Source organism: Mchenga conophoros, linkage group LG8, assembly GCF_057382185.1.
Source record: "Mchenga conophoros isolate Kocher_MC1m ecotype Shallow Benthic linkage group LG8, M_conophoros_male_GT1.1, whole genome shotgun sequence".
NCBI classification, from domain to species: Eukaryota; Metazoa; Chordata; class Actinopteri; order Cichliformes; family Cichlidae; genus Mchenga; species Mchenga conophoros.
In genome coordinates, this window is record NC_140533.1 from 5,974,503 (window position 1) to 5,997,366 (window position 22,864).

Genomic DNA, 22,864 nt, shown 5'->3' on the forward strand with positions numbered 1-22,864 from the left:
ACAGTATTCTCTTGTTCTTTTAAATAATCTTAAAAAATTACTTTACCTGTAACTTGCTAAAATCGCCTCCTCAGAATTACCCCATTATTGATTTTATTTTTACAGTGATGATGATTCCTAATTGTTTAACCCCAAATTTAACCCTTTCCTAAACTTACTGTGTCCCCAGTGTTGGTGCTACTTTTCCTGGTTAAGGTGAGGAAACACTCCTCTGACAGAGGGCAGGGATAAACAGCCTTGAGTATGAGATATGCACGGTCTCTCTTCTGTAGGATCCAAAAGTGGTCAAGTTAGATCTGGTCTTAGCCATTACTTGGTCCAGTTCATTCTGTGGTACTGCTGCCACCTGTAATAAGACGAATCCTTAAAGAGTGATTGCTACCATCAGATTATCTCAGCCATACCTTTACTATGTCAGCTATCTGTTACAAAGCCTGTGTAATTGCCTGAGAATTCACAATTAAACAGTGGGCACCATGATGATTTGTCTACCTTCAATGCTCATCACGACTGTACTCCTAGGTGATCCTGTAGAGACACAAGTCTATGTTGAGATATGCTGTGGAATATGTGGAATATGGAATATTGGAATATGGCAAATATGACTTGGGCGTGTAGTTCAACTCCACCCATTTACAGCTCTGGATACTGAATGCTGAAATGACTGTTACAAAAGTCAGAACACCCCCCAGCCTTAACACGTTTGGAAAAGCAGGCTTTAGTCTATAGTTTAGTTTACTCTTGCTCTTAGCACCACAGACTGAGCATAGCACTGGTTCAAGCAGACTATCAAGTCAAGCACAGTGACGATCGAAGCAGATCAGCTGATCTTAATGGCAGCCCACATCAGCTGGTGGTTCAGCTGATGTCTTACACACAACCAAAATCGACTCTTACACATGCACACTGTATTGGCTGTTTTAGTCTGCCTACAGTTGTGTATCTGCAAACAACTTTGCAACCCACCAACAGCCCAGCTCCTCTGACTTCATATCCTCACTAATGGAAGAGCGATAGTGTCGAATACAAACTACTGCAGATAGAAATAAAAATCTGAAACATTACAATACTTTATCATTTACAATAAAATGTAATATTATTAAGCATGTAAGGCAACTCAGAAATATAATTCATGAAGCCACGCAATTCTATTATGCATGTGTGAGTTTAAATGTATTCATGCTGAACATGATAACACAAACACACACACACGTTCAGTTGATAATGATGACTCACTCATCCCCCTCTCCCTCCCCTGCTATATTTGGAGGGAGGGGAGTGAATAAACTGACAGCTGGGAACAGTTCATGCTGTGAACGTCATGTAAAGTGTGTGACGTCAATGCATTAAATTCCCAATAAAATATATAACTTTTCCTTTTGTTTTTTTTTGTTTTTTTGACGCATAAAGCATCTGGTGCCAAGAATGGAGGCAGGGGGATGTAATGCAGCTCATTGTGTAATTTTAAACACCTTCTCCAGCTAATTATACTGTGGTTAACTCACGCTCTCCACAGCTACAACAATAAAGGCCTCGGCATTTAGTTTCCCCTCCCGCTGCGTTCCGGCGCTTACTCTAATAATTTCTCTGATCCTATGTGGTAATTAGACGGCTATTTCTCAGAATCAGCATGCTAGCACCTCTTTAATGTGACCAGAATTCATGGAGGTCGCCACCCCTGATCTCTCACCCAGCATGATGATTGCACGAGGACTTAAAAGAACTACAGGAGGGAGTGCATTCTGTGCGTGTGCATATTTTTGTTCACAGACCTTTTTATCAGTTTTTTATCCAGCTGAGCTTTACCATACTAACACATTAACATCTGCACTGGCTTGTGAGTTCTGTTGGAGTTTGTTGCTGCACTTTTACTCTAACAAGTAAGAAAAAGTCAAAGCCGAGAGTTCAAAATAAACTGCACTGGTTGTACTATATGCAGATTTAAGCAGTGGAACTTCTAATAATTTCTTAAACACAAAAAGTCACAAACTTTACTATCGGTGTATCCCAAATGTGCAGTGATCCACAGATACAACAGTAGCAGAGTTGACTACCTATACTCAATAATTCCATAATTTGTTGGTAACAGAGAAGCTTGTCTGAGACGAATTCCTGTAGCAACATCAAAGTTAAATGACATCCCAGTCTAAACTGTAATGCACCAGTATCCTATACTGTAACACTATGATTGCACCAGTAATAGAAATAGTAAAGCATTGATCAAAATGTCCAAATGTCAAAGACATTTTGTTAATGTAATGCACAAAGAAACCTCCAAAAAACAAAATCAGGCACATTTGCATCAGCTGAAGAAGTTTCCTAACGGCACATCCACTAGAAAAATTAAGAGTATTTCAGGACTTGATCAGCAGCAGTGCAGATGTTACAGCGCTTTTCAGACACACAAACGCTGGCTATAAATTGGCTAGATTTCACTGATTCGGCCACTGGAAAAAAGTAACGCTTTCTTCACTCCACTATGGGCTAAAAATATAAGTTTATTCATTAAAACATCAGGAATGTACAATCCAGAAGCGCAAGATATGAGTTAATGACATTGTGACAAGGGATCTGAATTCTACTGCTGCAGTGAGCTCATATTTATACTTGGCCTGTGACACTGTACACCTGCATAAGCCTGAGGGATAAGAGAGAGGTGACAATGATGAGTTTGTATGACACGCTTTTTTCTTAATTCTAAAGCAAAGTCAACATAGGAGGAAGAGGTGAATACTGAAAAAGCAGAACATACAGCATCCCCATCCATTTGTAAGGAGTGCCTTTTTGACTTTATATCCTTTACATTCAAACCACCCTACGCTTTCTCTCTCCTCTACCTCTGCCTCAGTCCACCGCGTGCTCATCTGCTCCACTGCCCGTCAGCGTCACTTGTTACCGTGGGAAGAACAATGCTGACATCACAATCATTATGCAATTCTATCAGCGTCGGAGCGACGAGAGCTTCTTTTTTTAGCAGCAGCTAAGGAACGAGGGGTTATTCAAGCCCGCACATCTGCCCTGTGCGTGCCCCTGGGTGTGAGTGTGTGTGTGCGACTGCAGTTTGTGATTGTGAGAATGATAAAGGGAGAGAAAGACTGCAGTAATTCAAGGGCAGCTTGCTGCTCAAGTGAAGGGATGATGTGCCTCCTACTAACACACACACACATATACCAGAGAGCCCCAAAACAAACAGCACCTCTGACAAGCCAAGGTTAGCTGTGGCGCACTGAAACATACGTTCCTCATAAGGGAATTTATATTCTCCCTCTGCTATAATGCCGCAGGCTCTCAGACACTGTGAGTGCAGCAGTGTGGCTCTGGAATGCTCATACACTCAAGGCATGGAAAAACTAATGCCTGTCCTCAAACACAGGGCTGGTTTGAATGCGCACATCCAGACGAGAAGCTCCCCATGTGATGGAGAAACTGTTGGAAACTTGTCTCTGCCTGCCATGTAGCCCCTGGAGTGCTGATACAGAGAACACTCTATCTCTCCTGCTTCTCTGCTTCACACTGACAGAATAGAAAACAGAGGAAGAGAGCTGGAGCTGAATCTCAATGTAAGCCCTGAGCTGGCTCCTTCCTGTGAAGAAAGGTAGATAGAAAGAAAAAAAACTTTCAGCACGTCCATCCTCATTGTCTTCTCTCATTTTTTCCTCCCACTTCTGCTTTTTTGGCCACATCGGATTCATAGATCATGGAATTGCAGCTGATCGATGACTATTCTACTCACATCACTACATGATCTCAACTCAAAGCTGGATGCTTATTGATGCCCATAAAACAGAAACTTGTATTTCTTGCTCCAGTCAACCAGTCAAACCTCATCGCTAAAGTGCTAGAAAGTCTTGAAGCATCTGAAATCCAGATGTCTCCATCAATCAGGCAGCGAATGCTGAACAGCCTTCAAAGTGGCGGAGAAGTCGTAGACACAAAGTGGCATTGGTGCCAGGTTGAAGCAGTTGTGAAATGGGCCTCTCACTCCAAACTTGTAACATGCGGGTGCTTGGAAGGTCAGAGGTGAGCCCCAGTAAAAAAAAATCCAAAAGTTTATTAAAGTTATTAAAGAAAAAAAAAACACCCAGGGAAATTTGTTATAAAGGCGAAATAATGTAAACACTGCAAACTATGGGGACTAACTCACTTTTAGAAACAGTCTCAAGTGGCTGTGGGAGGAACTGCAGTTTTTTTTGGGTTCATTTTTCAGCCTCGGAGGTTGATGTTTCATGAAAGTGACAGAAAAAAGCAAGTGCAAACCAGCGAGAGAAAGCAAAGCAAAGAAATGCCTCAAATTGTGAATCACCACGTCTGCTGGCCTTGGCATTTTGTAAAAGAGGACCACTATCTCTCTGCATCCTGTATGGCCATGTAGCAGTGTGTTAGCATTGGCAGCTTCTCGCTATGACCACGACCTGGTGCATATCTCTGCCACTGACATCTGCCAGGAAATCATTATTTGAAGCTTTCGGATGGGAATATTCTGACTCAAATAGAGAAGGTAATCATTTATAAGAGGATACCTTTTCATTTTTAGGGACTTGAATATATATAAAATCCATAAATTTATAAGCAAAGTCTTCTTATAAATACTAATAAATCGCTTAAAATCTCCTTGTACCTCACTGGTGTACACTGTGACTTTACCTGTGTTAGTTGGACTGTGTGTGAGTGATGCAAAAACTCTCTTATGAGAGAGAAACTTTGTTTTGTCTCTATTTGGGACCACCAGTTTAATTCAGTGTTCCTTTAAAGCCCTGTATGCTCTGATAGGGGGCTGATACGTCCACACCTTGAGGGACACATAAAGCCCATACACAACCATGCTTATTCACCCAACCCTGTTATTGATAACTTCATTCCAACTGCTCTAAACCAATGCCTTGGTCATCAGTTAGATACACTCTGCCATATTTAGGAAAGCCATCAGTCCAACTTGCCCTTGGGGTGAAACGACTTCCAGAGGAGACTGCTCTGTTTTGTAGCCTCTGTTAATGAAAGCTATAATTATCACAACAAAATCGATACTCGTAATTCCTTTTAGGGAACGGGTGGGGAGGAACGGGGAGGGGGGAGGGGACTCTGGCTGCAGTCCGAAAACAAGATTTATGGAAAGACTGTGTTCATAGCTGATTGGCTCTAATTGTCCCCCAGCTAAGCAGGAATCGCATTCTGCTAAATGAGCCAGCAATCAAATTCAAATTCATTGATTGTCTGGCAAGCTCACAGAATCTCGTCACTGTTCAGCAGAGATAGTTTGTCTTTGTTTTGTTTTTAAGAGGAGTGGTGGGTGGGTGGGGGGGGTTAAATTTAAAAGGACCCCCCCAACATTAGAACAGCTGTGAGGCTGAAGATTATGGAAGAGCAATTAACATCTCCCTGGTCAGAGCTTCTAACACACACCGCAAACTTCTGCTGTTGGTGGACTACACTGGTGTCTGGAATTGTGCCTGTTGGTCAAATTCACGACAAGCAAAAAGTGACCAACATCATTGTTGTACCTCGCTAACTGAAGACAGTTTCAGACCCGCCTTTAGCTCTAACAAAAACATGAGGAGTCGTAATTCATGACCTTTTTAAAATATAGTAAGGAAGGTTGGTTAGAAGTTTTTGCCAGGACAGAAATGAGGAAACATTGTTTGAATCATTGGACCTTAATCTGTTCATTAATAAGTCATGGGTATTAATTAGCAACATTTTATCAGCAAGTGAGAACCCCTGGGCATTTATGGAATATTAAACACAACACTTATAGAGCTTTTTCCACAACTTATCAGCACAAAAGTTAATCTTGTTAATGGATTTAAACTCTGTACCTAAATAAACTGAAAAGTATTTGTGAATGATTTTTTTCATATATATATATATATATATATATATATATATATATATATATATAACGCAGTGTCCATTCTAATAAATGATATTTCGAGAATAAAATAGTTTCTAAAAGAAATACCTTCTTTTTCTTACTACATTTCCACTGCAGCTCACCAGCAGCTCTAAAGAAAACTCTGGAAGATGACTCTTTTGACTCAAAATAAGATTTTATTGAGATTTTAAGCTCCATGGATTTTATCCTCCATCACTTACACTGGAAGCACAATGAGAGCAGATCTCTTAATGGCCATTATCAACAGAAGAAATTATTATTACAAGCAACAGTTAGGGTTTTATGTTTTTAAGAAGAGTTCAGGGACCAGCTTACAATTGGATCACACAGTCTGTACATCAGAAATCATATACCCAAAGATATATCATCTGGGAAACATGGATGTAGCCACCAAAATGTCAACTACTGGTTTGTGAATCTTTTTAAGCTTCAAGATGAACTATGTTGTTGTTTTGTTTTTGTTGTTTTATGACATAAATGACCTTGGATGGATAAAAAGGATGTCAACTAATGCTAGCATCTCTAGTTAGCAAGCTGCAAAAGCACCAATTGTAAGGGTGAAACTGAAGCTGAAGCCTACTTCAGTTTTTCTTGGATAATCTGTTTTACATAGCAAGCCATAATATTTGTCACATGAGCCATTAAAAGGATCCAAAAGAATCCAGCACACACAAAATGAAGAAGACCAGTTTAATGACTCCCAAGAAGACGACGAAGCCAGGCTTTGATTGGGACACCTGCCAATCAATGTGGCCTTGTACCTAAATCAAATATCCAGAGTGATGAACTATAAAAACCATTCACCCCACTCAGACTTGTTATGAAGGACGAGGCCATCTAAATAGGCTGTAACTGTTTTGTTACCAGGCTTTAAATGCTTTTAAATGCTGCTTTTAAAATGTTAACATGGGTCAAGACTGACTTCCTGTAGTATCGCCTCTAATTGGCACCTAAAGGAACTCCAGTTTCTGCTACTTCCATGTTGGCCTCATTATTCGTCACAGCACCGAAACTGCCCTACTAAAAGTTTTCACTGACCTCCTTCAGCGCTTGCAGTTGGTCCAAAATGCCGCAACACGTCTCTTGACCAGCACTAGAAAGTACGATTCTATTACCCCTGTTCTGGCCAACTTACATTGGCTTCCTATTAAATATCAAATTGATTTTAAAATTGTATTGTTTACTTATAAAATCCTAAATAATATGGCACCTGACTACCTAGCTGATCTCCTCTGTCTGTATAGCCCTAAGAGAGCACTAAGATCATTGGGCCAACTGATCTTAGTGCAACCTACAGTGGGGCAAAAAAGTATTACGGGCAGGGATAGCTCAGTAGGTAAAGTGGTCGCCCCATGATCGGAAGGTCGGCGGTTCGAATCCACTTAACGGCTACCCTGAGGTACCCCTGAGCAAGGTACCGTCCCTACACACTGCTCCCCGGACGCCTGCTTAGTGGGCTGCCCACTGCTTCACTGAGTGAATGGGTCAAATGCAGAGAAAAACAAGTAATTTCCCCATGGGGATCAATAAAGTATCCATTATTATTATTATTTAGTCAGCCACCGATTGTGCAAGTTCCCCCACTTAAAATGATGACAGAGGTCAGTAATTTGCACCAGAGGTACACTTCAACTGTGAGAGACAGACTGTGAAAAAAAAATCCATGAATTCACATGGTAGGATTTGTAAAGAATTTATTCGTAAATCAGGGTGGAAAATAAGTATTTGGTCACCTCAAACAAGGAAAATCTCTGGCTCTCACAGACCTGTAACGTCCTCTGTAAGAAGCTTTTCTGTCCCCCACTCGTTACCTGTATGAATGGCACCTGTTTGAACTCATCATCTGTATAAAAGACACCTGTCCACACATGTGGTCAGATGAAACCAAAGTAGAACTTTTTGGTATAAACTCAACTCGTCGTGTTTGGAGGAAGAAGAATACTGAGTTGCATCCCAAGAACACCATACCTACTGTGAAGCATGGGGGTGGAAACATCATGCTATGGGGCTGTTTTTCTGCCAAGGGGACAGGACGACTGATCCGTGTTAAGGACAGAATGAATGGGGCCATGTATCGTGAGATTTTGAGCCAAAACCTCCTTCCATCAGTGAGAACTTTGAAGATGAAACGAGGCTGGGTCTTCCAACATGACAATGATCCAAAACACACCGCCCGGGCAACAAAGGAGTGGCTCCGTAAGAAGCATTTGAAAGTCCTGGAGTGGCCTAGCCAGTCTCCAGACCTCAACCCCATAGAAAATCTGTGGCGGGAGTTGAAAGTCCGTGTTGCTCAGCGACAGCCCCAAAACATCACTGCTCTCGAGAAGATCTGCATGGAGGAATGGGCCAAAATACCAGCTACTGTGTGTGCAAACCTGGTAAAGACCTATAGTAAACGTTTGACCTCTGTTATTGCCAACAAAGGTTATGTTACAAAGTATTGAGTTGTATTTTTGTTATTGACCAAATACTTATTTTCCACTCTGATTTACGAATAAATTCTTTACAAATCCTACCATGTGGATTCATGGATTTTTTTTTCACATTCTGTCTCTCACAGTTGAAGTGTACCTCTGGTGCAAATTACTGACCTCTGTCATCATTTTAAGTGGGAGAACTTGCACAATCGGCGGCTGACTAAATACTTTTTTGCCCCACTGTAGGTCTCGGCTGAAGACCAGAGGAGGTGCCGTTGCCGTTGCCGCACCCAGGTTATGGAATATTCTTCCTCTTCATATTCGCGCATCAGATTCTATTCAATCTTTTAAATCACGTCTAAAAACGTACTTGTTTAACCTGGCATTCAAGGCTAATTAGGGTAATTTACATCTGGCTTTGCATTTAGATTATGTAATTATTTTATATTTTATATCTGTAATTTATATTTTATTTTGTGATTTTCATCTGTATCATGGTTTTACTGGAAAGCACTTTGGTATACTTCGGTCTTTAAAATGTGCTATATAAATAATTTTGATATTCAGCTCCGGGGCTTACACCTTAGTAGTATGAGTTAAAAAGACTCTACAACAACGGGAGATTGAGGAAATGACTCTTTTACATACGTCCAGTGCAGCTCAATGGTCAGGGGATATCGCACACTCATGTTTAAACCTGACCGTTCACCTTGTAAGACTAAAGGACTCTCTTTCACACTATTATGGCAAAATGTATCTAAATCCAGACGGACATATAAGCACCTGCCAAAGTACTCAAAACCACGAAGACACACACATATGCACACACCCAAGCTCACAGAACTGCAAAGTTATCCTTCATACCTGTGATCCTATTACTTCCAAAAGGAAGCCACACATTTCAGGTACAACTTCAGGTATTCACTTACCACATTTACATTCACACTGGGTGTGGTGTTTGTGGTATGGGTGTGTTATGGGCTTTGACTACCACAACACTACCTCAACGCCCAAACGACAAACAAATTTCTTTTCTTTTTATTTGGTTTAAACACCCAGACGTGACTGATAAGACAAACAGTAAAAAAGGCCGCAGGGTGTGCAACACACTTTAACAATGCCTGCAATTTGAGGATGATAACACATGTTATTTAATGTCATAAAACCAGTTATTATGCAAGTAAATAGCTGTGTGGGAATATTATATGTGAAATGTAAATAAAGAAACTCAAAGGTGGGGAATGGATTTTGTAACCATAATGAGAAATCAGCCAATAAAAGCTCACCAATGGTAAGTAACCTTATTGTACACAGTCCATTTGTACATTAACACATCTCCTCCTGACACATTCAGAAAATACAGTGAATGAGCCAGTCTGAAAGCATTAGAGAGTTTGTTTTGTTGACTGTGGACCCCCCCTCGCTCTGTCTGCCATGTTTGTTTTGTCAGTATGGTTTGATGCCATTAGGCTACAAAGAGGCAGGGTCCACCCTGGATAGGTTGACAGTTTTTTTCAGGTATTAAAATACCTCAGGGATTAATTGTGTAGTAAAATCTGCAGTAGATGATTACTTTGTGGGCTGTTATGAGGAAGTTTGATAGACAGTCACAGTAAAGGAGCTAAATCAAGCAGAAGAGGGGCAAAGACAAGAAAACATCCAAGAAGAGGTGCTATGAGAAAAGTGCGCTCTGACCCAACGTTTTGAGTTTTATTCTGTGTTTTTGAGTTAGGTTTGTGAATTTAAGTTCACATGTTATTCTTATATAGACTTAAGTTGAGTTTAGCCATTATTTATAATCTGTCTCCTTGGTTGTTGTGTTTGGTTTCTTATCAAGTCTGTCATGTGTTTTAGGTCTGTCAAGCTTGTGTTTTCATGTCTGTCTCCATGTATCCTGGTTTATTTTGAAAGAGTCTGGTGTTCTTTGTCATTATGTTTAGTTTCACTTCCCCTTGTGGCGTCATTATGTTCATTCTAGTCAGCTGTTTCCCCATGTGTTTCCACTCCCCTGATCACCTCCTGTGTGTATTTAAGTCCGCTGTCTTCCTTTGTTCATTGTCAGGTCATCTGTGTACCTCCAGGTTTTGTCATCCCATTCATAGCCTTCAAAGTAATCATAGTGTCGTAGTTGTTTTGTAGAATCACAGTTTAGTTATAGTTACATTATTTTAGTTTTTTCAGTTTGCTTACAGTTTAGTTGTAGTTCCTGTTTCGCCTTTGCGTTTGTTCTTCACTCCTGCCATCGGCTCTAATAGAGGCTTGCCTTTTGTTTAAAGTTGAGTTCTGTGTCCTGCTTTTGGGTTGGTTTACAAAGCACCCCAGCGTACCCCGCTGTGACAGGTGCTTTCTGCAGACTGAAGCTGGTATAAGCAATGAACTTTGCAACCATGTGCCTGCATTTTGTTGTTGTGTACTGTCAAATACATGTGTAATGTAGGATTTTCTTGTTCATGTTTGTGCGGCTGGTAGGCCTTTAGATTAGTCCCTGTAGTTTAAAACACAGATGTCGTAACATACTGCAAAAGTTTTATTCAGAACTGGGGTGCCCTGCTTAATTTCAGATGTGTAATTAATTTTCAGCTTGGGTAATGAACTAGCAGTCCAAGATTGGCTACAATGATAATCGTAAGCTCTCTACAACTTACTGTATATTCCAAGTGGAGATCGTGGACTACTGTAACATTTTAATCCGAGTGTGATCTTTGTAAAAACAAGCACTCTTTGATGAAGGCGGTTCCTCTGCAGGATTGCATAATAGCTGTTTCTTGGTTGCCAGTTAGAGCATTCGAACTCAGTGTTGAACCAATTCCAAACACTCTTCATACAAACATTTAGACTAAAAAAAGATAGGAAAATAGGGCCAGACTGAAAACACACACACGCACACGTCTGGTGTTGCTATCCTTGTGGGGACATCTCATTGACATAATGCTTTTCCTAGCCGCTTACCCTAAACCTAACCATCAAAAATGAATGCCTACCCCTAACCCTTACCCTAAACCTAACCATAACCCTCATGTAACCTTGACACTAAAACCACATTTTGAGTGTGAAAAATGCCTTCAACCCCGTGGGAACCTGGATTTTGGTCCCCACGAGGGCTATCGGTCCCCACCAGTATAGTAAATTTCATGTTTTGGTCCCCAACAAGATAGAAAGAACCAGAACACACACACGCATTTCCTTTAAGAGACAAAAACTAATTTTAAAACTAAAATCCAGCTACTTTTTTAACATTTTCTTCGCTGGTTTTGCTGTTATGTTTCTCAAATTGATGAGAAATACAAGAGATTTCTTAGAAGTCAGTTTTGGCATAAGATTTGACTTATATGAAATCCCAGCTAAAAGGCCAGTGCCAGACTTGTGCGTGGTTGTGTGTCACAAGCATCTAGGTGTCCTCTGCCAGTGAGAGCCAACACTGTATGATCTTTACAGATGCTGTGTTTGATAAATCCAATTAAACAGCAGAACAGAGAAAGGAGGGATTCTGAATGTCATATTGGATTTTAAAGGAGGGTTTCTTGTGATAAACTGTACAAAAGCTAAGTTACTGTTCTGGGAAATTCATTCTTATTTCAACAATTCCACATGAGAGATTTGAGAATTTTACTAATACACAGAATGTAATTAGAGCGGGACTAGATCTGCGTTTTTAGGGTCTTTGAGATTAGAAATCTCGCTGCATAAATGCTGAATAGTCATAAATGTGCTTATGCCGCCATTCACTCCTAAAGAAAGTGTATAGGTATAGTGCTGTATATGGGTGAGAGTGAGCTTGAGGAGATGCACATGTTTAGAAGGGTTTTCACACATTCACATGTCCCTGTCTGGCTGATGTGCAGAGTAAGTGGGCTCCTGTTCCTGTCATCGACGCCCACTCTAGAGAGACATTTTTAGCTCCTGGGTATGTGACGTGTGTTAACAGCGTCACACTCCTGCATGCCACGCACATGCAGCGTGGGTGTGCTCATTTGAAGGCAGCTCAGCAGGTGTATGCCTTTAAGCGCATGTTGCAAAAGTGTTGTCAATAAAAAACCCACAGCATATAGTTCAAGGGATTCATTTCCATAAACACAAAAAGCTGTAAGTGTTGTAGCTGCTGTGTGGAAAGAGGCTAGAGTGCTCTGATTCTATTTTGATTCTTTAGATTAGTCCCTGCACTGGGAAACACAGATGTCATAATACACAAAGAAAGTCTTTGTAGTGGAGTGAAATTGAGTGTTGAATGCATTAAATATATATATATATATATATATATATATATATATATATATATATATATATATATATATTTTTTTTTTTTTTTTTTTTTTTTTTTTTTTTTAAACAGCCAAGATTTGTGCTTCTTCCTTTTCCTTTAGGATGGAGGATTACAGAGGACGACTGCCAAAATAAAAAGCAAATTGCCCCAAACTCTACAGCCTATCCTGCAGGTTGTGGGGCCACAGGAGGCCCATGTAAGTCTTGCAGCTGGGTCTGGGCTGCCCCCCATTGGGCTAAGGTCTCTAGTTATTCTCTACCAGATTCCAGATCTGAGCGTGTCCCTGGAAGGGTAAACAGGTCCCTTGACATGTATTCATGATTGAGCTTTCGGCATTCATTTATATTCGGTTCCCTGGACAGTTAGGTGATGTGATTCAGACATAAATAACTGTTGAAAGCCCAGGACAGACTGGAGAGGCAGTCTCTTCATTGGCTTGGGCCTTTGTTTCCCTCCAGAGGAGAAGGAAGTGGTTGGCGAGATGGATGGATGGATTTGCCCGTGCCCGACCTTTTTGATTTCATTGTTTTTATTTTACATTCTTTCTGTATTTCCGCTTCAGTGTGCTAATGAGAGAGCTGCCACACAAGTCTAATAACTGAAGCTTTTAATCTTTATTTATTTAATGAGAAAGTAAATACACAAAGTTAATAACTATAGAAATAATAATGATTTTCTTAAAAAAAACAATGCTTTCATCACATTTATTTTACCTTTCAGTCCTGTGGACTAACACATGAATTTGACAGTGAAATATCCAAAATGCACCTTTCCCTAGTGAAACAAATAAAACGATTGATAGCTGAATTAAATTTAACTGCTTAAGTTTTAGACTCTTTGTAATCTACTCAACATTTTTTACATTTTATGAAATGTGAAATCAAAAGATAATTAAATTCCCTGCCACTGCAAGTAAAAAAACATGCCTTTGCTATATAACACTGACAATAACCATATTTGCTCTCCCCGCTTTGCTTTGTGCAGATATAAAAGTTGTTTATAAGGCTGTTAGTGAAGCTAATGCTTCTAAGAAAGAAGATAATAGAGGAACAGGAACAGGCAGAAAATCTAGTTTTTAATCAGGAATGCATTCCTTCTCAAACTTCTTAAAAGTATAATTTTTGTAACAGTGCAGCTTTTACAGTCATATGATTAGCTAGCTGTATAGCTGACCGTTTACCCTCATCATGTGACAGGTTAGTGGCGTCACTGGTGCTGTTTCTAGGGTGCAGAGTTACTAGCAAGTGGAGAGAAGTGACGTTAGAGAAGCAGTGGACCTGGTTGGATCTATTATTAGGTGAGTGCTCAAACTGAATGTGTGTGTGTGGAGGAAAGCGTTCTCACTGCAGGCACACACGATGCCCTGTGTGTGCCTGCAGTGAGAACCCTAGTCTTTTAAAAGCCAAGCTGAGATGTGCTTATTTCAAGCAAAACTCTGCAAACTGACTTCATACATTTTCTTGAAACTTGCATAAAAAAATCTGTAACATCTACAACAAGCAATACAACTCTGAGGTGCTGGTTTTGCAGGAAACGAGAAGAATGAGCCTTTGGGTGAATGAAGTTGCTGTAAACATTATTCCAGAGGGTGAATGGCTGCACTTGTAGAACTCTGAACACCTTTTGGTGGATAAATTATTAAAACATATGATACAGACTTAAGTTAGCAGATGAAGTTTACTCTTGGGTTCTGAGTTAAGCAACAAACCTACTTGTATTGTGGTCTCTGTCTGCCAACCCAACAACCCTTTGAAAGCCTTTCTGGTAGAAAGTGTTCTCCCTTAAGGGTGGGAATCATAAAGAATAGGCTGAGGCCTGAGTTAACAACAGCTGAGAGTGATGGAAAGGCAAGAGCATGGTGGTGAGAGTAAAGACTCTAAATATAGAGAATATGGATGGTAAAAGGAAAGAGTTGGATGGAGAGAAGGAAAGTAGATACTGTGTATGCACGAGACCAGTTAGTGAACTAAGGCTAGTAGGACTGGAGGTGGACTCAAGCTATTCTACCATGGAAGGAATGGTAGTCTTAAATAGAAGAGCAGGTGAATAGTGTTGTGGAGGTGAAGAGAGTGTCAGACAGAATCATAAGTCTGAAGATGGAAAACAAAATAGCCGTATTAAAAGCTGTCAGTGTGTATTCCCCACAGGTTGGATGTCAGTTAGGGAGAAAGAGGAATTCTGGAGTTAAAATTGGATGAAGTTGTAGAGTGAGACCAAGGGTGAGAGATTGGTGATCAGAGCCGACTTCAATAGGCCTGTAGGTGCAGGGACAGAGGTGATGAGGAGGTGTCGGGTAGGTCTAGTGTTAAGGGTAAAAGTCCAGAAGGTCAGATGGTGGTGGAATTTGAACGTGTGTTCAGAGATGCTCTTCTGGATACCTTTTTGTATTGGTTTTTATTTGAGTACTGAGCCACTTATTGATTCTCTTATCAATTCTCATTGTGTCGTCATTGGCTGTTTTGAGACTCAGCATCACTACACAGCATATCAAAGGTATGAACACAAAGCCGACAGCACATGGCAAAGATAAACGGCTCCATTTTGGTAGTAGGCAGCTGTAGAGAAGAATTCACTATGATGACCTATTTCATGTCAGATGAAAATAGCTTAAATATCTTCTTAATAAATATGAATGACAATTACGAAGTTATGGAATGAATACATAGATGCTGGTCATTGCGCAGCGTACTTTTTAGCTGCTTCAGAAAAGCAAGGAGAGTTGCAGGACGCCTTTACCAAACACATGAAGCTCATTAGTGGATCCTGTAAAGAGCGGAGACTATTCTAGTCCTCTCTTCTCACATTCACACACAACAAACACTAATCAACAAGCAAACATGCACACCTGTGTACCAATTAATCTCTAGGCACTGAAAGGAAATTTCAGAAAACTCTGTGATTTTACACAAGCATGGATGCACCGTCTCACTTGCTGCTTTCCTCACTTCAGACTCTGTTCGGAGGTCACATGGACCTCAATGTGAGGGTCCTCTCGAGAGAAGCCAGTGTGTGGTTTATGTCTATCAGAATGGAGGAAGTAGAGGAGCCAAAACTTCAAATACACACCAAGCAACCTTGCCTGAGCAGTCAGCTCAGTCCTTCCTTCTGCTACAAAAATTCTACAAAAATTCTGATTTTCTCAAGAGATTATGTTTGGGATATGACAGCACCGGGAGATGGCAATGCATCAAAACAGAAATACCCAGCAAGCCCTGCTGAAGGTTTTATATAGAAAGCAGTGAACACCAATTCTAGAACAACAGTGCAGAATTTGACCTGCACTCTGTATCATCGTCTGATCATTTCTTTGTTTGGTTTGGAGACTATAAAAACAAAAATAATTTCATTAGTTTGAGGTGTAGAAATCAATAAACTCTTCAATAACACTCAAACTACATGTGCAGCTGGAAATGAAAAAGCCGAAGTGACTCTTGAATATAATATATTGGAGTTGGTCTTGCCATTTTCACTGTTTCAAGTGAAGTGCTGTTAAGTGACGCTATTTCAAACATGTTGAATATGGAGTCAGGCCAGGTAAAATATTTTCATATTTTGATTAAAAAACTCTTGGATCCAGACAAAGCTAAAAACTCTGGTGGACCTGGTGACCCTGAACACTCCCTTAGCTACTAGGTTTCCCATGTTGCCCTGAGCATGACGTTTTTTCACTTTCTGTGTGTTTATATAGCACTATGCATTTAATCGTTAGTTAATTATTAATCTCCAGCTCTTTTCCACAGTATGTCCTGTTTCCATCCCCTCAGCCCGAACCGGTCATGGCAGATTCTTCCTGCTAAAAGGGAGTTTTTCTTTCCCACCGTCACCAAATATGTGATGGCTGTCTAATCTGGGGGGTTTTCTTACCTTACAAAATAAAAGCACCTTGAGGCAGCTGTTGAATTGTGAGCATGACAAAAATAGATTTGTCTGGCATCCAAACTGTGGGATGCAACAAAACAAGCCTGATCCACGGAGCCCCACACCACCCATAATCCACTACCAAGACAGGACAGAACACCCCCAGGAGTTTGGGTCTGTGCCTCAGTGGGACAGAGTTGAGTAGCACAAGAGAAGAATGTAAGAGTTGATTTATGTTGTTTCTGGCAAAATATTCTTTCTACAGAACTCCTTCAAAGTAGGCAAGAGGTGGTTTGTGTGGATGGTGGGCATACTAAGTGCCTCACACTGAGACATCCAGACATCTGGATTTTGTTGCCTTCTTTTAAGCAGATCATAATCTTCCTTTAATCATAAGTATTGCAAGCCTAAACATAACATAAAACTAGACATTAAACTGCTAGAGATGTGAGAATGAGTATTTTGGCTGAAAATATATGCATATGCTTGTCAAAGGTGCCAGTTCACATTTGATTACTTTAATGGAAAAATGGATGCAAATGCATTTCCTTTGAAACATAATTGCTGTAATTTAGTTGTACAGAAATGCTGTTTGTGTGGGGGAAACTGAATTACCTGGAAACCATCCTGAGGAACTCACAGACCAAATCTAACATTAGATAGGATGGAGGATAGAGAAGATAACTGGCTGTGAAAAACACAGACAGACATGAATATTCTTCTGTGAATGTAAAAATAATAAAACACTGCATTTTTTTTTTTTTATTTAGTAGCATTTAACTAAATTGTTGAACCCCCTGTGCAATTGTTATGAAGGGAAGTAAATTAGCTATAGCCAACCTCAAGTGGTCACTCCAGGAACTGCATATTTTGCTACTTGGCTACTTTCAATGCATTATGTGAGCCTTACAACTCATGAAGAGAAAGCAGCTTGCAGCACATGTTTATGATTCCATTTTATTTTTGTTCGAATCATCCAATTACTTCGCTTAAAGTTCATTTGTGTGGGTTGATAATAGTGAGCAGAAGCTAAATGTTATGTTTTGTAGAAACTTTCAGCTGCTGCTGTCAGTCACTAGAGCCCCACAGTGGGTGTTATTATGGCCTCTCATGAGTCAGTGGTCGTCTGGGAGCACATGGCTGCTTGTCGATGGACTCTGAGATTGCGTTTGGTGTGGGTTGTGTTATTGTAACCTGTCCTTTTTGAAATAGGATACTTGTCACACTGGGTTTACTGTAGAGATGATATTGTAGTGTTTATTCATGGATATGACTCAGATGCAAAATCACCTTCAGGTTCCTGCATATGCGGTAACAGGCAAAAATGCATTTGTGTGCGTTGCTTAGATCTCGTTATTCAGCTTACAGTTGCGTGCCTCTCATCTGTCAGCGGCACACACATAAAAGGAAACCCAGATAAGTGGACGTGTGTGTGGACTGTGTCAACCTTGGGCTTCCTAGCACCTGCTGGGTTTCATATTTGGCGAGGATTCTAATCAGCTGCGTGGTCTCCGAACTGGGAAAAACAACCATGAGAATAGAACATCTATTTACAACCTGAGCCCCGCCATCCAATTAATCATCAGGCAGCCAACAGGCCTACTAAAAAAAAAAAAAAGAGCAACTACAGCTGCCACAACAAATACAGAGAGGCAGAGGAGGAAAAGGGGAGAAATTAATGTCTTGCAGTTGATGTAAGACTGAAGAGGAAGAGAAGAGGAGGAGGAAAACAAGCAGATGAACATGATATGCATTGCTGAGACATTGGTGATCTTTACCCAGAGACAAATTCATCAACAAGAGGTCAATACGAGTGCCTACTTATTTTTGGACACTGGCAGAAGTACACGGGGACATGTGTGATGTCCTCCACCTCCAGCATACTCAGGCACTTTCCCAACTCTGCAGCGAGAGACACACACAGCCGCACTCACACAGCCCCTGAGGCTGGCATCGACTTTGCCCTCAGGGTGCAAACTAATTTGTGCACAATCTAACATGGTAACTCCCTGCAAACTCCTCTGGACAACTGTGTAAATACTCACCCTGCTGCAGGGCACAACTGAGATATAATGAGATACTGTTTGTTTCTGAGTGTGTGTGTCTGTGTGTGCATCTGCAAGCACGACCGTGTGTTAGCCTGTTTTCCTGGGAGCTCTGAACCCTTTGAATCAGTGAGCGTTAATGTCGTTTGACTTTCTTAGACATGTCGCACAGTGTTCTAGGAGTTTAGAAGAAAATGATCAAAATTTTATGTCTTTTTCTTTCTCACGGTTTGTGCCATCACTCATTGTAATGTATGTGCAAAGACAGACACATTTGAAAGCTGTAGCACTAATACCTTACCTCTCTGAAATCAAATGGAATACAAATAAGAGCAGTAATTATTAACTCAACTATGCCATTTCTGGAGACATTACTCACTGACATAAAGTTAAAGCTCGCTGCAATAGGCTGACTAAAAAAGCTGAAGGTAAGATAGAGTTCTCAAGTTTGTGCAAATGAGCAATTGACTGAGACAGAAAGAACCCTCTATTCACTGACAGACAGTAACACTGACAAATATAAGGAGAAACTGATTTAAATATGCTGAAAATGTGTTTAACTCCATTTCAAGAGAGATAAAAGGTTATGTTGTCAAAAGTTGGTCTTTTGACAGCAATCAGAAACCAAACACCAAACAGTGGAGTAACAATAACTAATTAGTGGATGCAAAGGCGTGTTTAAACTAGAGATGGCACGATACCACTTTTTTATGTCCGATACCGATACCGATATCATAAATTTGGATATCTGCCGATACCGATATGAATCCGATATAGTGTTTTTTAATCAACAAAACTGTTTTTTAAAATATCTTGCTGCATTTTGCAAGTCTGCAAGTTCATACTCAAGTTTAAAACAACAACTACACTAAAGCTATTCTGTTATACCTGTGTACAAAAAAAATATTTAATAGTTCAGCAATACTGATGAATCTAATAAACTTAGACCTACACCATCCTCCCTATTCTGGTATTTTAAAGAGTACTTAGCGTAAATATTAAGCAACCTAACTAATAGGGTTCCAACTCCCAGCAACAACAAAAATAAATAAATAAAAAATAGGGAACCACCCCTCACGCTCCACCTCATGATGCTTAATCGACGTAATCAACCTTAATTTGATGCAGTGTGAAAAAAAATGCACAGAAATCAATTATTTTCAAGAAATATTAAATAGATTCAACATCTTGCAGACTGCACAGATGGTACCTTCCCAAAGGAAAAAGTACTATAGCTTACTAGGGTATATATATTAGACTTAATAGTCACTATATACAGTAATTGACTTCTATTCATTTTACATCAAATTAAAACTTTGTGTGTCAGATAATTATTTATTAAAAGCTCGACATTTTAAATGAGAATAAGAAAGAAAAGTATGTCTTTGTGCCCCCTTTTCCCTGTTCATGCCCTATCGGCCCCCCTGGCTAAACTTTGCTAGATCCGCCCCTGCACAGTTACCAGCGTCAGCTACGTAGAAAAAGATCCTGGTGTAGAAAGTAATATTAAATAAATTCTAACAACAGCTTATCAAGCTTAAACGTGCTGCTGTTGTTCAGCCGCTGGTTTCCTCTTTCTGGTGCAAAGTGGGCCAAAAACAAAGACGGACTCGCGACAGAAAAGCCGATCAGCTGATCATTTAAGCAGTTTCACGATTGAAGTAGCAGCAGGAGAGGCAGTCGCTCGTTAAGCTTAACGCAGGAATGCTTTACAAACATTCAGAGATGGACTTACACACTTGCTTTACTTCTCTCGGGGATAACTTTGTCGGAGATGAAATGCCAGGTTGCTAGCGAAGCTCCAAATGCTATCCAGACCACCGACAGGTCCGGCATGCCACAGCCGCTCTATCACGTGATGCATACTGCTCCGACTGCTAACGTTCTGAGGTGAGTTACGGCGTGTTGCAAGTTTTGTGAGGTGCTTTCGTGATATTTAATGGATCGGATTACATTTTTTATTTTTCTCCGATATCCGATCCAGTCATTTAGGTCAGTATCGGACCGATACCGATACGTAATATCGGATCGGTCCATCTCTAGTTTAAACACGCAGACAGTGAAAAGAGGTGATGAAGAGGAAGCACTCAGTGCATCATGGCCTAGGCTTATCTAAGGGAGGGTTCAGGGTCCAGCCCTAACTTTAAGCTTTAAGCCTAATCTTAAAAGTAGAGATAGTATCAGTCAACTGAATCTAAACTGGGAGAGCTTTCAAGCCCCTCCCATTTTACTGACTCCCTCCCACTTTACTTTGAAATACCCTACTCCATATTTTTCTCATAGCTGCTTATTAATTTAAGTAAGCATTGCTTAAGAAAGTATTAAAGTTCTTTCAAAGTTCTTGCAGTTTTCTTTGTTTATTCTATTTCTGCAAAAGATTTGTTAGATGGTTCATGTTTCCCAAAACCCCCCACAAAAGACATTCTCTTCTCAAGCTCAATGTTTCCAGTTTTTCTGTAAAAGAAATGCACAATTCTCATTTGTTCAGCTTATCAAATATACATATCTCTCAAGCTTTGTATGTTTTGGGCAGTTAAAGAGAAGCCAAATGCAGATCTGAATTTTAAAAAACAAAACAAATTAGAACAGTAAAAGGAGGAGAAGAGAGAAACTAGAGCAATAAGAAACGACAGATATGACCTGCGGGTGTCTCTCAGTGTGTCTGACTGTCATGTCTCCGTTTGTTTACTGCTGCCACCCTGGGCTTTTTGTGCCAGCAAAAGTGACTTCCTCCTGTTTGCTTAGCAAGAAATTGTCTGCATAATCCATATTAATGCATCCCAGTAGCTCAGGTATCAGTTTCTATATGATTTCTTTCAGGCGTCCCAGGATAAACAAAGAGGTAGACAAACCCTCTGTGAAGGCATAGACCCAAATATAGATACTGTATATTTTACTTATTTTTAAAAAAGATAAAAGATAAACAACTGTTAAATCGGCCTAGTATCATATTTACTTACTTCTTGGAAGCAAATCTTCTGTATTAAACAACTTGTTCAGGGCTAGTCTGTCAAGGGATGGTGAGGTGTGAATGGAAACACTGACCCAATCTACCTGAGCCAGTGAGCCCAGTGTCTGTTGACCTCCTCGTCTCTGGTTTCTCTCCTGTTCACCTGAAACCAGCTGTCAGTCAGTGTAGAATGAGAACGTACACATGCGTGATCCCCATATGTTCCATTGTCAAGGAGGCCGCTCTCATTCATTTCAAATGGACTGGAACCACTATCTCCGTCACATCCTCCTTCCTCCAAAACAAGGGATCAGCTTACTTTTTGATTTTCTGTCCTGTATTATTCTTCAGGGCAACTTCATTTCACTGCTGCAGATTAGACAAGCAGACACTGAAATACTAGCTATATTTACATCTCAGGCAATCTTAGAGGGAGAATCTTATAATAAGAGACCAGGGAGAGAGTTAATGCATTGTTCCAGGTCACTTGGACCGGATGCCAAACTACTGATGGACACTGTGGTTATTACTGCAAGTAGTGGACCTTTGAGCAGAGTAGCCTTTCTGACAACAAGTCCAGCATGCAGTCCGTCCATATCATTCACTGCTTATACATTGAGGTCATGCTCAGAAAGACTTATGGTGAGTGAGCAGTGAGAGGTTTATTGACATTTTGACGGGACATACTGACTCAATCAACACAAAGTCATTTTAGGTGGTAGTGCTCTTACTGGGAGGATTGTGCCCACAGAAAATGTTCTATTTTCATTTTTGTAGTTGTTTTTTTGGCAGGTGGTTGGGATAGATGGTTGGCATACATACTGCACAACAATAAATGTGCAGGCATACCTGTTAAGGAAAAGATTGGGATTTTGTTACTATTTTTGCTTAATTCAGTCATTCCCTGAACTTTTCGGGTAAAAATGTTGCACAAACATTGATGTGGCGCAGCAGGATCAGTGTATAAGTGTTTTGAAAGGAAAAAACTGATCATCTTACAGAGGCATTTATTAAAAACATATGAAACATGCCAACTGTACCACACATTAAATTTAACATTACAGTTATGTTTTCTTCAAAATGTGTTATACAGGTAGTTGTTTATGAATGCAGGAAGACTCATGGCTGCTCTCTAATCTGTTGATTCTTGCTTTTGTCCTCAACACAGGTTTTCAGCAGTCCAGTATCGTATGTCCTGATTCATGTCCATGTACACAAAATTAATATTTTCCACTTTTAAAGATAAAGAAGTCCACATTATTGGGTTCAGAGTGAAGCTAATCATTATGTATACGTATGCAATAGATAGAGATTTTCACACATCATTTGTATTTTCATTATTAATTTAAAATACATTACTTGGTTAGGGTAAGGTATTAAAACTACTATTTTAGGCTTACAAAAAGATCACAATTTGGATTAAAATAAAATGACTGGGGTTTT